The 15,622-nt window shown below is 41.2% G+C and overlaps 1 protein-coding gene across 3 annotated transcripts in view; it reads left to right on the top strand.

The window, feature by feature from the left end:
* Positions 1-15,622, top strand: part of LOC146854038 (galactose-specific lectin nattectin-like) — a 167,673-nt gene that overhangs the window by 124,336 nt on the left and 27,715 nt on the right. The window lies entirely within an intron of this gene.

Genomic DNA, 15,622 nt, shown 5'->3' with positions numbered 1-15,622 from the left:
CTTAAGGCGTGGGTATGGTGCGTACCACAATTGTTGTGTTGACGGTTCGCGTCCATGTCCACTTCCGTTGTTGCGGACGCAGGCCTTGGTGGACACGCCCCCACCCCCGAAGTGACCAGGCCCTGGGGGTCAGGTATGTACAGGGCATGTATGATTTTGAGCTTGGGTGGGGGTTATGTTTCCTGCCCCTGGCCTCCCCTTTGCCCCTGGGTGTTGTTCTGACCTTCTGCGGCATCTGCGTCGGTTCCTGTACACCAGGTGGACTGCTATGAGGGCCGGGATGACACGTAGGTTGGGGTCCATGGCTGTCCGTCGCGTACAGGTGCTCCTTCTGCGCGTCGTCCTGATTTGCCTGTAGTTTTTAGGTGCCGTAAAATATTGTCAGTGCGGAGTGACGTGGGCACGAATCGTACTTGCTGGTTCGTGAAACGCTGCCTGACTCTGTCCGGACGTCACGTCCGCGGTGTCCCAGATCAGAATTGTGGGTATTTTTTTGTCGGTCGGTGTATTTTACGATTCGTACGGAAATGGTGTTTCTGTACGAATCGTACTTGCGGGTTTGTAAGGTGGTTTTCCCGGGTACGAGTCGGATGGAGAAAATGCTCCATCCGACGGTTCGTACCCGGGTTTTACCGGATCGGAATCGACACCCAAAAGGAGTGGAGCGGAGTTATCCGCCCAGCCCTACCAATAACCCACTTTCCAATAGGCCTGTAACTGTTGTTAAAGGTCCTATAGGAATTAAGCGACCTAATAATATTAGGGGCTGAATACACTGCACGGACGATATACATTGAATTACAAATATTTGTTCATATCCATTTATACTCCATAGTTACAAAAAGGTAGGGCTCTTTCCACCGAACCTTTAATCTTCTAAATTGTAAAGTATGGTATAATTCAGATAACATATGTATCACTAAATAAAGGCTCTGTAGGCTCTCTTTTAGAAACAAGGGTGCTAAACCATGCTTTGTTTACTTAATGGTCACCTTCTTACATTGCTTTATTCATAAAGAAAGTCACACATTGCTGGACTTCTTTGAAAGTCCTTGATTATGCTGATATGTGGTTATTATAGTGATCATTGTTGTCATTATCTTCATAGATTGTGTCTAGATCCATTACAACAACTGATGCTTCATATTATTAGATTTTTCTTGTACCACATAGAGTCAATGCCAGTGGCTTGTCTCTTTAACTGTAATGCCTTAATATTATTCAACTGTGGTTAAATAAGCCTGACCAGTATGTTGTCAATGAGAAGCAAAGCACTAACAATGAATATCACAGGTTGTTCTTGCTATTAATATTTGCTGTGACAAAACATTTCCTCTGTATATTATATATAGATGTATTTGTATAATGAATTGCTTATCCTCATGTTGTGCCCTCTGCATTGGAGTCTTAACATAATTCGTATTATGAGTTTTAACAAATTCCTAACTATCAGAACTATCCAGTTGAAAAATGTGGGTTGATATTTGGAGATTAATACAGTCAAGGTTGCTTGTATCATATTTGACAACTAGACATGCCCTGAATTTTGCATATCAGGTTTATGATCTTTAAGGGTTCAAGGATTAGATAGCTTAGATCTTTGGTCATGCTTGGTGTGTACATGACCTCACCATCTGGATATCCAGAAAACACCACAGAACCCTTAAACTCTTTATGTATGTATATGTTGGTAATTGTAGAGAGCAAACAGTTCTTAGAGCAACAGAGGGCTGAAAAAGAGGCATGGCAAATTCATGTTGACAGATGGTGCTGTAGACTGCAGTGCCATACATAGAGACAACACTGAAGTCATCTATTCCCGCCAGGACCAGCTAACAAGACTCTGCCTGGAGGCATTGACATTCTTCAGTTCAGAAAGCATCACTCTACGGTATAAGTGGTTAGGGATAGAGAATGCCGACCTCCCCATTAAATCTCAAGTAATTGCTAGCCTACTAGCATCCAAAAGTCAAATCACTAGCTTTAAAGAAGTCAGAAGTGTCTTCCTAGTCAATGGTGTCATTAGTATGAGGTATTTGGTGTGCAACATCAGCATTACTGTTATACAGAAACTTGGCTGTTGGAGATCCATGTGAAATGTGGAGTTTTGTATCAGACCGTACTAAATCAAAGACGTTTTGAAAAATTACTTGAATACTCTACTCTTTATGCTAACCCTCATTTAGTGTCAGAATTCTAAATCAGCAGATATATTGGATGAATTGTTGGATGAGTCAAGGATTGAGATTTGTGTGAATAAGGAAATGAAAAATGTTAAATCCCAAAAGCTAGAAAGACTAACCTTGTGCAGACTTACCGATTACATAGACTTCCTGGTAGAAAGGGTTGTCTCATGGTCAGGATAGGCCCAGTGACCATGGAGCATAACATTCTCTGAATCTACACTGCTTGCATTTCCATTTCGCAGGCACACTATCACAATACCTTGAATATCAAATACAAGGGATAATTAACTGTGCAAATATCATTTATTTTATTGTCCGAAAGGCAATATCGCTATCCAGCTAAAATAAACAATCATGGCCTGACAGGGATTACTAATAAACAATACAGGGTTCTGGCCCTTAATCAGTAAGGCTGGACCAATCTCTAAACCATACATCAAAAACACTGCCAATACTGATAATTATTTCCACAACACTCAAAACAATCACACGCGCCACTCAACGTGATTGAAAAATAAATCAATATTTTTTATTTTCAAGAGAATTTTCCTTGTATATTTTTATCTCATTTTTTGTTGACAACAAGAAACAATTCATGTTATTATTTTCATGAAGGACTGACAATGCAGGGTTACCACAAGATGGGCAGCCTGATGACACTTACCCAGAGGTAACGGGGAATTAGTACACTGTGGCAGGGATTTGGCAGACCATATAATAAATTCCAGCTTAGCTGCTTCCTACGTACCAACACGAGGGATGTTCAGCTCTACAGCAAGATGGGCAGCCTGATGACACTTACCCAGAGGTAACGGGGAATTAGTACACTGTGGCAGGGATTTGGCAAACCACCCACCCTTTGCAAAATTAGGTTAGGGAGCACTAGGTAGGAGTAAAACTATAAACAGTACATATATGCCTGCATACATTCACTGTCTAAGCACAATGGTAGAAATATTCGTCCTTTTAACTGTTCTTGTAATGCTAATTACACTAATCTGTTTCATTCTACTGAATATCACAGTGCACGTATTTTACACAAGAATCACAATGCTTCAATAAATATTGAAAAGCCTTGTTAAGAATTTCTTGTATGTTTCTTTGGAAATGCATGAGAAACCAAAAAAAAGGGGGGTCTAGATGTGTTTCTGCAATTTCCTTGAGGGAACCAGGCTATCATGTTCTAAGGTTGTGCACACATTTTTTGCCCTGCAGGGTTGGGGCTATTGATGGTGCACTGTGGCTGGCAGGGACAAAGGCCACCAAATCCTGAGGGTGTGCGTGGAATCAGTCTGGCAAAATCCTGACAATATATGTTGTCTAACAAATGCACAGTTTTACTGATTGAGGTTCGAGCGGTTCGACATGGCACTTCCAATATCAGAGTTTGGGCTCTTATTTAAGGATCGCCTGGGTAGTTTTCTTTTGTGTACCCAAAGACTCATATCACCTATTAACAGGAGACGTCCTTGGTGTTCGGGAATAATTCTCTTCAGCTGAGTAGATTAAGCTCTATATATTGACTTGAACCTTTCAAAGGAACTCCGCATAGGAGTTACCTCTTTAAAACTACATATCAAATTGTTTTAAATGCTGAAGCGACTACCAACATACCAGGTAACGGCAGACATGAGGTAACACACATTTTGTTACAACATGGTCTGCCATAGACAGGTGGAGACGTTACCTTCATGGTGAAAATTCACAATGTACCTAACAACCACACAGCTTATGATTCTCTAGAAGTACCATTGATTTACGAAGAATATCAAAATTGGTTTGACTGTGTCCTACTACATACACATGCAAATGTTAGACTAGGTCCCCTTAGTAATGAGGGAGCAACATGGTCAGTCTCAGCAGGCTACACACTATATCCAGATATACATAGACTGGGTATGCCGGAACTGCATACATTGTACACAGATCTGGTCAAAACATATCGAAGTGTAAAACAATTTGTCATGTGAACGATGACAATAATCCTGCGAGGTCTACTCAAGCTGACCAACAACAATTGGCTACATCAACCATTAATCCACAGACTATCAATGATGTTATGGGTTAGAGTTGTGCCAGACTAGAAGAATTTCCACTCTGGACTGCACAAAAAGAAGCCTGCTTGAAATAGTGTTTCACATACGGGACCTCAGTAAAAACAAGGGAATTCTTTCAATTGGCTTGCGAATGAGAATGGCACCCCTGGTGGAGGACAGCACCATATGGGTTACAGTGTGTGCTGCAGTATATATCGGAACTCATGGTACACCTTCATTAGCTGTTGCCAGAATGCTTCAACAGATTAAAAATTAGTATGGGGTAGCCCCTGTTCTATATTTTGGATGAAACTGATTGGAAATTTTGCTGCAGTGTCCACCAATATTTTAAGCAATGTTAAAGAGGAAGCAGCAGCGTTGGCTATAGGCCAGAGCCTACAGGATTTGGCTTCTGGACAACAGGAGCGCCAATTATCAAAAATTATTATTGAGACTTACACAACAGTGGGTAGAGATACATTGGGAGCCAGAGGTAGTAAACCTCAAGTTCTGAAAATGATAACTCTAGGCGAAGCACCCAAACCTTCCACAAAGAAGAAGTGGGATAATGAGAAACATAAAGAAAAGACTAAGTCACGGGGCGAAACTCAACAGGAGGCCACTAAAAAATGATAGAATGCGTGTAACTGTGATAGTATTAAAGCATTTTACAGGTATCAGGATACTGATACATGCTAATCTCGTTCCTTTCAGAAGGCATCCAAAAAATGCTGGTAGAGACATGGACGGTCAGAGCGCAGATCAGAAGAGTATGAGAAAGTGAAGAAGGACTCACAATGCTTCTCTGACTACATAATAAAAAATGAAGACAAACCTAAACAGTTAAAACCTCAAAACAAAAAGAAGAAGGTAGCAGGATTTAAGGTCAAGCATGGTACGGATACTGAGGACACTTTTTCTGAGCACTGAAGTGGCTCTGACCATGCTGGACAGTGTAGCAGAAGTTGTGATAGTTTGCCGGATGCCGATTGTTTGTCTGGTGGCTATAGCCAGGTGGAAACACCAGAGACTAGGGTGAGTGTTCCACATTGTTTATATGAGATGCAACTCCAATTGGAGGGAGACTACAAAGATACATTATTGTTCTCTTTTGGGAGAGACTGTAATTCAGCTATGACATTCTATTTTCTGGAAAGGATTGGCCACCTAATTTTATGATAGATTATCTAAACAGGGAAACAGTAATTTTACTTGCCTTCTCCTACCTTGTTCCAGAATCATTTAACGATTCATACACCAAGGAGTGGGCGTTAGCGCTAGCTACTGTGTTAGATGGGATGATGGTTCCCCTTATCATGAAATTCCATTGAGTTGGACCCCACAATCTCAAAGACAATACCCCATTACAAATTAAAAACAAGTTAGAGAGATGCTCACACAACTTGAATATCAAGGTGTAATAGAAAACTGCACCTCTCCTATGAATAATCCCATGTTTCCAGTTAAGAAATGTGATTATTCATATTGTCTAGTATTAGAGTATAGACATCCTGTATTAGAGTATGAGTATTAGATTATAGACATCTAGACACAGCTACACATACATTTGCATTATAAAATGTGCCCAGTGTAGTATAAATAAAAAAATACAAACAATCCTAGATATCTTGAAGGATTTTTTTTTGTTAAAATATACTGCCTGGAAGAAGGTATTTCACCACATTTTCCATGCATGCTAGGTTCTCAGAGAGTTCTGTAGATTGCACTAGGGGTATAAGAACAGCCCTGGGTTATTGGGTTTCAGAACTTCTCCAAGAATGTGACATCAGGTATTATCATATGTCGACGACATCTATTTGACAGATAATGGTCTCTCACTTGGCAAGAGTAGATCACATAGTGCTGGGATTTGCTCACATGGGCTACAAATTTAATTCACAAAAAGTAAAAATTGCCCACCTCAATATCCTTTTTCTGGGATACATGCTGTCAAGTTTAGACAAAAGCCTTGTGATGCACTTCTTTGAGAAATGGATGCTGTTACACCCACTAAAGAGACTTCACTCCATACTGGGATTCCCAAATGTTGGCAGAACATAGATTCCAGGTTACACATGATAGGCCAAACCAATCTTCACCATAATATATCTAAACTTTTCAAGCACACCTTGGACAACTGAACACACACAGATTTTACGTTCATTACAAGCAGATATAGTAGCTTCAAAACATTTACACAAATGTGAAAACACATCAAACATAGTGATCTGTGTCATTGCGGGTTCATCAGGATACACCTATGTAGCATTCAATGAAGGTGACAAGGAACCTATTCCTTATGAATTGCATTTATGCATTAATGCTGAAATGTGTTTTGCAACAACAGAAAAAATCCTGATAGCAGTGCAAACTGCTGTGGTTAGAGAGAGAGCATTTGCTCAGGGGAAACAAATAATTGTTGTGTCTACAGTGCCAGCCTTAGAGGCTGTCATGAAAGCTAGCATTCCTAACACAAAAGCATTACATCCACGATGGATACAGTGGGCCAACATCTCACCTCAACAGATATAGACTACAGACTACAGATTTGACTCTACAATATAAACGCAGGCATTTCTGCTATACGAACATGAACATGCAGTGACTAATGTACTCATGCCTCTTGATCAGAATGACTATATCATTTATACTGATGGTTCTACCCAGCCTGCTGTAAGGACAAACCACAAATTCTCCGCAGCATGTCCTGCCATGAAGGGTTGCATGTTGGATGGAGAATTCCACACTGAGAAAAATAAAATGCAGTCATTTTGTGACTGCACTGCACAGCTGGCAGAAACAAAGGGCTCTAACTCTGGCACTGGAGAAGAACACTTGCCATGGACTCATGTGATTCACACCTTGAGTCATCAGCTTGTAGGATACATGTTTTAGGGAATTCCATAGCTGATGAAGCCGCAAAAGCACCAGTGTAAACTGCTGCAGTCACTGCAGTTACCTGTTCAAGTATGAGGTTGTCAAGACTACACAGGAAGATACCCATCCGAATAAAGGCTTTCCAGCAAAGTAGACCTGCCAGTTAAGTGTGCAAAACATACCATTTGCTCATATTCGTAGAGTGGGGATTAGAGTAATACCAAGTTCAGATCACAGGTTAGGTTTGATCTTGGGAGCACATGAGGGCTTAGCATCTGCACATGCAGGGGTGCCAGCTACAATTCACTACTACAGCAACTTTATTGGTGGCCAGGACTTTACAAACTCAGTAGGCACTTTGTCTTTAAATGCAACATCTGACAGCATGTGAAGAGTTCCACAGTAGAATGGCCACCGCAGACACCTCTTTTGATCTCGAGCAAACCTCTGTTTTGTATTTATCTGAACCACATTGGCCCCTACCAATCAGATGGGGCTTACAAAAACATCTTGCTTGAAGTGGGTTCCTGCTCTTGATTTCTATGGGTTTGGCCACAGCAATCATCAGACGCCCGAACTGTTAGCAAAGACTTTATCAGGACATACACAGTTGGCACATTCCATTCCAGATTATTGGCTGGCGTTCGCCTCTTAAGCTCACAAAGAAAACATGGGAAAATTGGGTGTGACCATGCAGTATGCCTCCCCCCTAACACCCGGGGGGAAGTATGGTAGTGAAAAGGAAGAACCAAGACCTAAAGTAGTATTTAGCAGCAAGAGTATCTGACTCAAGTGGCAGTTTGGTCCATCTCCTATATGGTGTCTAAAGAGCTTTAAACAATCTGCCCAGAAAATCCCTATGAGATCCTGTTTGGGGTTTAAATGTGGGTACCTGACCTTGACAGTCCCAGCACAGTGGCGGCAGAAAGACCATTTGATATCAAGAAGCGTTTGGCTGATTTACAGGCACTCAACAGCTTTCACTGCACACAGTGCAATATGAAAATAAGATGCACCAACACTGGAAAAGTGAAGGAAGCAGTTGAATCCTTAAGATTGGTGAACTGGTCAGGGAGAAAAATGTGGACAAGAAAGAATTTGGGTCATCTTACAGTGCACCTGTACCTTTTCTGACTGTAACTGTACTTCTATTCCCATTTGCTATTTGCAAAAACAAGAGATTTGTGTCAAACGATCTCATAAAACCACATCATGTGGCTGGTTCTACACAGTACCACAACTGAGTCTACTCCAAGCTCCAAACAACATACAGAGCTGCCAAAAAGTAGATTGAAGAGCCTCCAGCTGCTTTATTGACTTTAATGACTGTTTGTCAGACTCTTTGGAGCCTCTACCACTTCCAGTTCCACCTCTCTGAGGTAGATTGCATGTTTTCTACTTTTGTTTGAAGAAGACGTGCCTTGTTCTCCATGGCTGTAATTGTGGATTACAATTTTATTACTTTTCCTCGTCCTATGGATTGGTTTTGTGACAGTCTTTTTCTTGCTTCCAAATGGGCACTCCCAGAATGCTCAACTGTACAAATGGTGAACTTGGTTTTAACACCCCATTCTTCATAACACAAAGTGAAAAGAGACCTTTCCCTGGTGAACATTTCTGCTGTTCTGGTTCCAGATGTAATTGTTTGGGATAGGTATTGAACGATATATTTGGTCCTATTAAACATTTGCAAATTCCATGTGTGTTTCACATCTCTTTAAATGTTTTTATCACCCTAGTAACGTCTCTCATGATTGGGACATTGACACAGTGCAGGAAATGCTGAAAGATCTTGAATATACCACTGCTTTTCATTCTGAGGGAATGTACTAAGGCACTTATAACTATGATGTAATGTGCTGTTTTCAGAATTATGATGATCATTTCTTGCATAAAGCAAGTACACCACATGCAGTGTTTAACTAGGTGCAATGGGAACACTGCCAAACACAAACATGGGGTAGCTCACACACATTTGCACAGAGGTTTGCGTAGTTCTCTGGTAACTATACAACTAACCAACTGTCTTATTATTATAGGCGTGCACCATCTCCAGCCAAGAAAATTATTCTCACTAATGCAAAGCTGGTTCAAATTGTCTACATAAAGGTTTAACTTTTGGAGGGACACAGTTGAGTTAAAAACAATTTTGGGAACTAAGGATTGGCAGGTTTAGACAAACCTGTGCAGCAGACATCATGTCTTGGCCTGGCTAGGATAAAAGATTTTAATACACCTAATATTCCCGCATTTGCATGTTTTCCGAACTTGCAACATTTCACAAATTACACGGAGGAAACATTAGACACCATGCTTTGCAATGGTTCATCCAACTCTTTAGGGACCAATCAAACAGGATGGTTAGTTTAACCATTAAATACTAACAGGCGTCATGCATGTTTCCTGGGTGACTCCGAAGAGTTAAAGATCAGCAGGCTCGACCCAAGTGACGGTCAGAGACAGCACTTCCGGTGGTAACAATTTATAGTTTTGGGAAGTTTTGCCTTCATTGGGTAATATCCACAACATTGCCACAGGTCCCTTCATTATGATGATGTGGGACTACAGGATTTTTTTACTAGGTCCTCGAAAAGTAAGTCAAAAGCTCTTCTTGTTTGCAATATACAACAAAGTGAGGAAAGTTTCCTAGCAGGAGGCTGCTGAGGGACTACATGAGATTGACAGTGCAAATTTAGAAAGCGCTCCTGCGGTAGTTTTTAATGGTATGACTACATTGTCCACAAGGATATACTCTTTGGGTAACATTGTGTCATCTGCGATAGACATCATACAGAACAAACTGGCCGCAGCTAAGAACAATTATGTTCATAAGCTGAACTTTGCAGAAACTCTGTTCCAGTCACATACCATAGCAACCCCTTAATGCACACGCTTTTTTTTACCTTACAATCTCACAAAGCAACAGATAATCATGGCAAAGAAGGACACAATGTACATTATGTTGCACATAGAGAAGTTAAAAAAGTTACCATTTATTGTGGCAGAAATACCTTCTGCAGATTGGATAATCAATGGGTTTATTTCTCTGCCAATTTAGACATTCTACTTTTAATTCCGTTTACAATACCATTAAGTAGACAGATATGAGGTTCTAGGAAAGGGTATGTGCACAAATCATGGAATTCACGTTTTAAATATTGGTGTTCGAATGGTAAAACTTGGGTCTTTCTTAGCAGTAAAACTGCGAGAATACTTTAGGACATTCATTAGTGCCCAGAGAAGCTTCTCTTCATGGCACATGTAATACATCAATGGCAAACCTGTCCTGATATCTGGCGAGTGCTCCCGCTGTGGTGATACATGGGGCCTTCGAATTGCTCTCAAACTGGAGTTATTTGATGTTGAATGATCAATGCTGCCGGGAATCTGTAGTTGTGACTTGTTGCAGGCAAGTTTTGTTTCCACCTGCCTGCACAGTTAGGAAGGTGATGGTTTGGCCTTCAATAAAGCTTTCAAACGCACACTTTGATGCTTTGAGCAGACTGAAAGCCTTACTGTATTAGAAGGATGTTCCTTAACATCTGCAAAGGATAAGCTTGATTTTCAAGTTGCAAGGTCGCTACTTCACACTAATTTCCTGTTACATTGCAAGGAACTCATGCACTGAATTTTTTACATATCTATTACCGTGGGAGTGGCACACTTTTTAAAGAAAATAGTTATTCCATCATGTATACACTAAATGCTGGTCCTGTTCCTAATTGTCAGGACTTTTCTCTTTCTTTTACTGTCCTGCAATGGATGTTCAACCAAAACTACAAATGAAAATAGCACTTTCACATGTGCTCCTCTGTCGTGAATGTATGATATGGTGTTTTGGCATACTAAACAAACACTGGTTCGTGTCCTCAAGGCCTCTGTGGCTATAGCGTGTGCTTCCCATATTCCACTATTTTCTGTGGAATTTCAATTGTGAACAGGATTTATCCCTAGGAACGCATCTGGTTCCTAGAACCTGTTGATGGCCCAAACCTAGGAACCTGTTAAAGGTCCACTTATACTGCTGTCCGTTGGGCTTGCCGTTGCTTCTAAAAGCATTTTAAGAGCCCTCCTGGAACGCTTCTGCTCCTAGAGATCTGGATTGTGTCTTGGCTTCTGCAGGTCTTACACTGGCTACTCCTCCTTCGGTGGCTGCTCTAGTGGATGGAAGGAAACATGTTTGCTCAATAGATATGATTCAATGGTTACCTCTGGGAACATCATTTGCGGTGGCTGGAAAGAGAAATGTTTTGTCTACCTCACAGAACATATAAACAATCAAGCAGTTTTCGGTCATGGGACATCATGTAAATTTTGCTTTATTTCAATGCTAAATAGTTTTTAAATATATTTTAATAGATTGTTAATGCTTAATTAAGTGGAGGCTTTTTCTATGCTCCTTGCTATTAAAGAAACATGATGATATTCAGATTTTGGTAGGGTTCTCTTTATATTGATTGCTCCTTACATTTTAGCACTTATCTAGAGATAGCTTTAGCTGACATTTATCCAAGGAGTGGGTGTCATGTGGTATGGATTGATCCAGTGAGAAACGCTTCAATTTTTCACACTCATGTTTCTTAAGTTGCCCTCTCTTTTTCACACAGTGACTTTTGACATAGATTTGCGTGCATGACCATGTAGAAGTAGATTCTCTGAAACCTCACTGCTTACATTTCCACTTCATAGGCACAGTGTCACAATACCTTAAAAATTCAGTACAGGGGATAAAGTTCACTGCACAAATATTATTTGTGTTATTGTCTGAAAGGTGATAATGCTATCCAACTAAAATAAACAATTATGGCTTGACAAGGGTCCACACATACTGTTATAAATACACAACCACTTACTTGTTTAGGTAGAGGAGCACTCTGCTGATACTGCAGGGTTACACTATGTTGAAATTCTAGCTCAGGTCATTCCTGCGTACCAACACAAGGTTGTCCAGCTCTACTCTATAACAGTCAGTCTGATGACACTTACCTACAGGTAATGTGAAGTTAGTGCACCATGGCAGTGATTTGGAAGAACACTCACTGTAGGTAAAACTAGGGTAGGGAGTGCGAGGTAGGATTACAACTATAAAAAGTAATTCTATGCTTGCATGTATATTCACTGCCTTAGCACAATGGTGGAAATGTTCAACCTTTTCAATGTTCTTGTAATGATAGTTATGATAATCTGTTATATTCTACTAAATATCACAGAGCACGTATTTTACACAATAGGCCCAATGCTTCAATACATATTAACAAGCCTTACTAATTATTTCCTGTGTGTTTCTTTGGGTATGCCTGAGTAACCAAATGAAAAGGTTCTAGATCTGTCACCCCAACATCCTTGGGGAATGTGGCTTGTCATGTTCTAAGTTGCACACACATTTATTGCCCTGTAGGGCTGGGGGTACAGATGTTGGACGGTGGCTAGCAGGGACACAGCTGATTATATCTTGAGGGTGTGTCAGTCTGGCACAATCCATACATTTATGTTCTCCAACAAGTGCATAGTTTTAGAGAGGGAGGTACAAGACGTACAACAGGGTAGATTCATTATTTAAGAGTCCAGCAAACATTTTGCACAAATAAATTTTGCGTCCCTCATGTTTGTTAATTTTTGCGTTGTGGTTTCCTTGCAACCTAAAGTTCCACTCCTCTTCCCGATTATTTTTGTATGCTTGTTATGATACCTCTGTATATTATTTTGCTTCATTTGCCTTCTTTCTCATCTCTGGTCGACTTTTCTTTGCTGTCACATTCATGAACAACATGTGCAATTGTCCCAATATTGACCAGGATCACACACTCTGCTTCAGGGATCAATTTGACAGGATCTTCAGTAGACCTTGCACCCTCCCAGGGCACTAACCTCCTGCTCACATATCACTCTGGTATCAGCAGCCAGGCAGATGCCTAAGTCCTCAGTCCTGATCACAGCAGGCAGAAGTTGTGCGGCTTTCCCCACTCTAATGCACAGCTAACATTTGCCAATTTTTGGAGACTCAAACTCCCCTTTTTATAATACATTTCCAGATACAGATGGGATTTATTGTCTTAGTATTTGAAGTTCATGTTGTGGGGATTGTCCACTTGCAGTGCCCAGTCCTCTGTCCTTTCCTTTGCCCGGGAAGCAGACTGTCTCTCATACAGGAGTTACTTCAAGCATGATAGCCCCACAACACAGGCCATGGGAGTGACTGTCAGATCACACCTGAGTATCAGCCTCACTGTCATATGCTTATTAAAATGTTACGAACGCCTCCAATCCTGCTCTGTATGACTCCGGTGCCTTCCCGAGCTGTGCGCAGGCCCCACTGACCAATGACTTTCACATGCTTTTCAAAGACCAAGGGCTTCCAATTTGGAACCCACAGGCCTCCATATATTATACCACAAACAAACATACTTACATTGCAGCTCCCCCACACACCCACATATGAGCTGTACAGTGTTACATAGTAAAACATGTAGACCAAGTGGAAGTTAGGTCCACAGCAGTGGAACGTTATGTGAGTAGGCCAGTAGATCTCACTTCAGTGATACAGATAAAAACGCCGTTTTACTCTACTGATCATGATTACACATGCATTGCCAAACCGAATACATCTGAATTTTACTGTCAGACTTTCAGCTTTTCATGCTTGTTTTATTCTGTCATGGGTTTTATAAAATACTAATGTTGGGGGTACTGCTGAATCCATGCTAATGTAAAACAAAAAGATACAAAAATACAAATATGTGTTTGGTCTCTAAAAGTACACATTGCCATTATAGTTGTTTGACCTGGCCCTCCCAACAGGATCATCCCAAACTTTGTGCCTTTTTCTTTCCACGTTTTGCTGAATTTGGTTTGTTGGCCTTAGGACACTGCTAACCATTGCTAAAGTGTTGTTACTCACTCCCCTAAATATGGTTTGATTGTTGTACGCCTAATTGACAAATTAAATGTGCATATGAGTCCCTTGTAGAGTGGTATACCATATAGCCAAGGCCTGTAAATTGAATGCTACTAGTGGGTCTGAAGCACTTGTTTTGCCATCCACTCGAGTAACACTTTAAAACATGTCCCAGTCCTCTGTTTGCATCCTGAATGCAGTTTTGAACTGCCAATTTGACTTGGCAATATGACCGCCTTACATTGGCCTTTCATTGCATAAAAAGTCAAATTTGATAGTACAAATGGATTATTATTATTGTATTTTAGGTACCTAGGGGTCTAAGAGGTGAGAAGGTCGAAAAAGGTCAGCCCTGCACTGATAGTAGTGTGCACAGGAGCTTGTAGATGTTTCCATCCTTAAGAATGCCAGACTTAAATGAGCCATCAGGCAGAAGCATGATGACAGTCTGACTCATGATGGGGTACTAGTTCCCCTTTTCCCCAAGTTGGTTTTTAATACCAAGTGGTATTCCATGTATATATAACGTCAGTTTAGTATATCGCATTTGTTTTTAATGTATCTACGTCGCTGGTTCATTCCTAGTTAAAAGTGCCCTTCTGAACTTCAGGTGTAGGTCTGTTCATCATCAAACCGGGTTTTGAAGAGCATGGGGAGTCCTATAATGATGCATGACACCTGATAATGTGTAATAATATTCAGTCACATTTTTGTGTATGTCTTGAAGTAGGCTGCTATGAGGTGCAGTACTGATTTAAATACATTTGCCGGTGGCTTATTTGTGTTTAAAACATGTGTGACTGGCAGCCAGTTCACCCTTGAGGTCCCATGGCCTCTAGTTACCTACCATCGATAGAGTCTAGGGTTATTTGTGATTTGATCTTAGCTCTTTTGTGCATGCAGCCTGTCTGGGGTCACATGACTGGGGTCACATGACTGGGTGAAACCGACCGTTAGGTCGACAAAAAGGACCTGTCACCTACAAATGATGACTGCAGCCAGCTTGCAGCAAGGGCAGGGGAGTCAGAAGCTTCTCCCATGTTCCAGAGGAAAGTCACCATGGTATAAAAAATTGGACCTTCAAACCGACTCATCAGTTCACTCCTGGACCCACGGAAGGACTCTCAGAGGACTGTCTGCTGCTGTGACCTGCTGTGCACTCTGCAAGACTGCTTTGATATAACTGGAAGGACTAGTTTGCTGCTTAGAGCCTGCCTTGAACCCTCCAATGCCAGCTGCACTGTTGAGCGCTGCATCGTCACCTGAACCCTGAACTATGAGTGTGGCTCCAAGTACTAGTTTGCTGGCCTCCTGTTTAAAGCAACGGGGAAACAAGAGGCTCCCACTATCTTTAACAGGACTCACACCCTAGTCAACCAACAACCCAGTTTCTCACAGTAGCCCTATGAATTAAACGGAGCAACGTTGTGTGCGGGTGGGCTTCTTGTGAAAAAGCAGAATGCCTACACTCACAGTGAACTTGGACAATGGCTAAAGTTTGCTGACCCCTTTGCTGTATTGGCCAGAAGATACATTTGTTACTTAACTCTTGGTAAGGGAAGTAGCCCTATACCATTTCAAGGGTAACGCTTTGTGTGCCCCTCTCGGTGTAACAATACAATCTTTAA

This window comes from Triturus cristatus, chromosome 4_1 (assembly GCF_964204655.1).
Source record: "Triturus cristatus chromosome 4_1, aTriCri1.1, whole genome shotgun sequence".
Taxonomy (NCBI): domain Eukaryota; kingdom Metazoa; phylum Chordata; class Amphibia; order Caudata; family Salamandridae; genus Triturus; species Triturus cristatus.
This window is presented reverse-complemented; position numbering and strand designations above follow the sequence as displayed.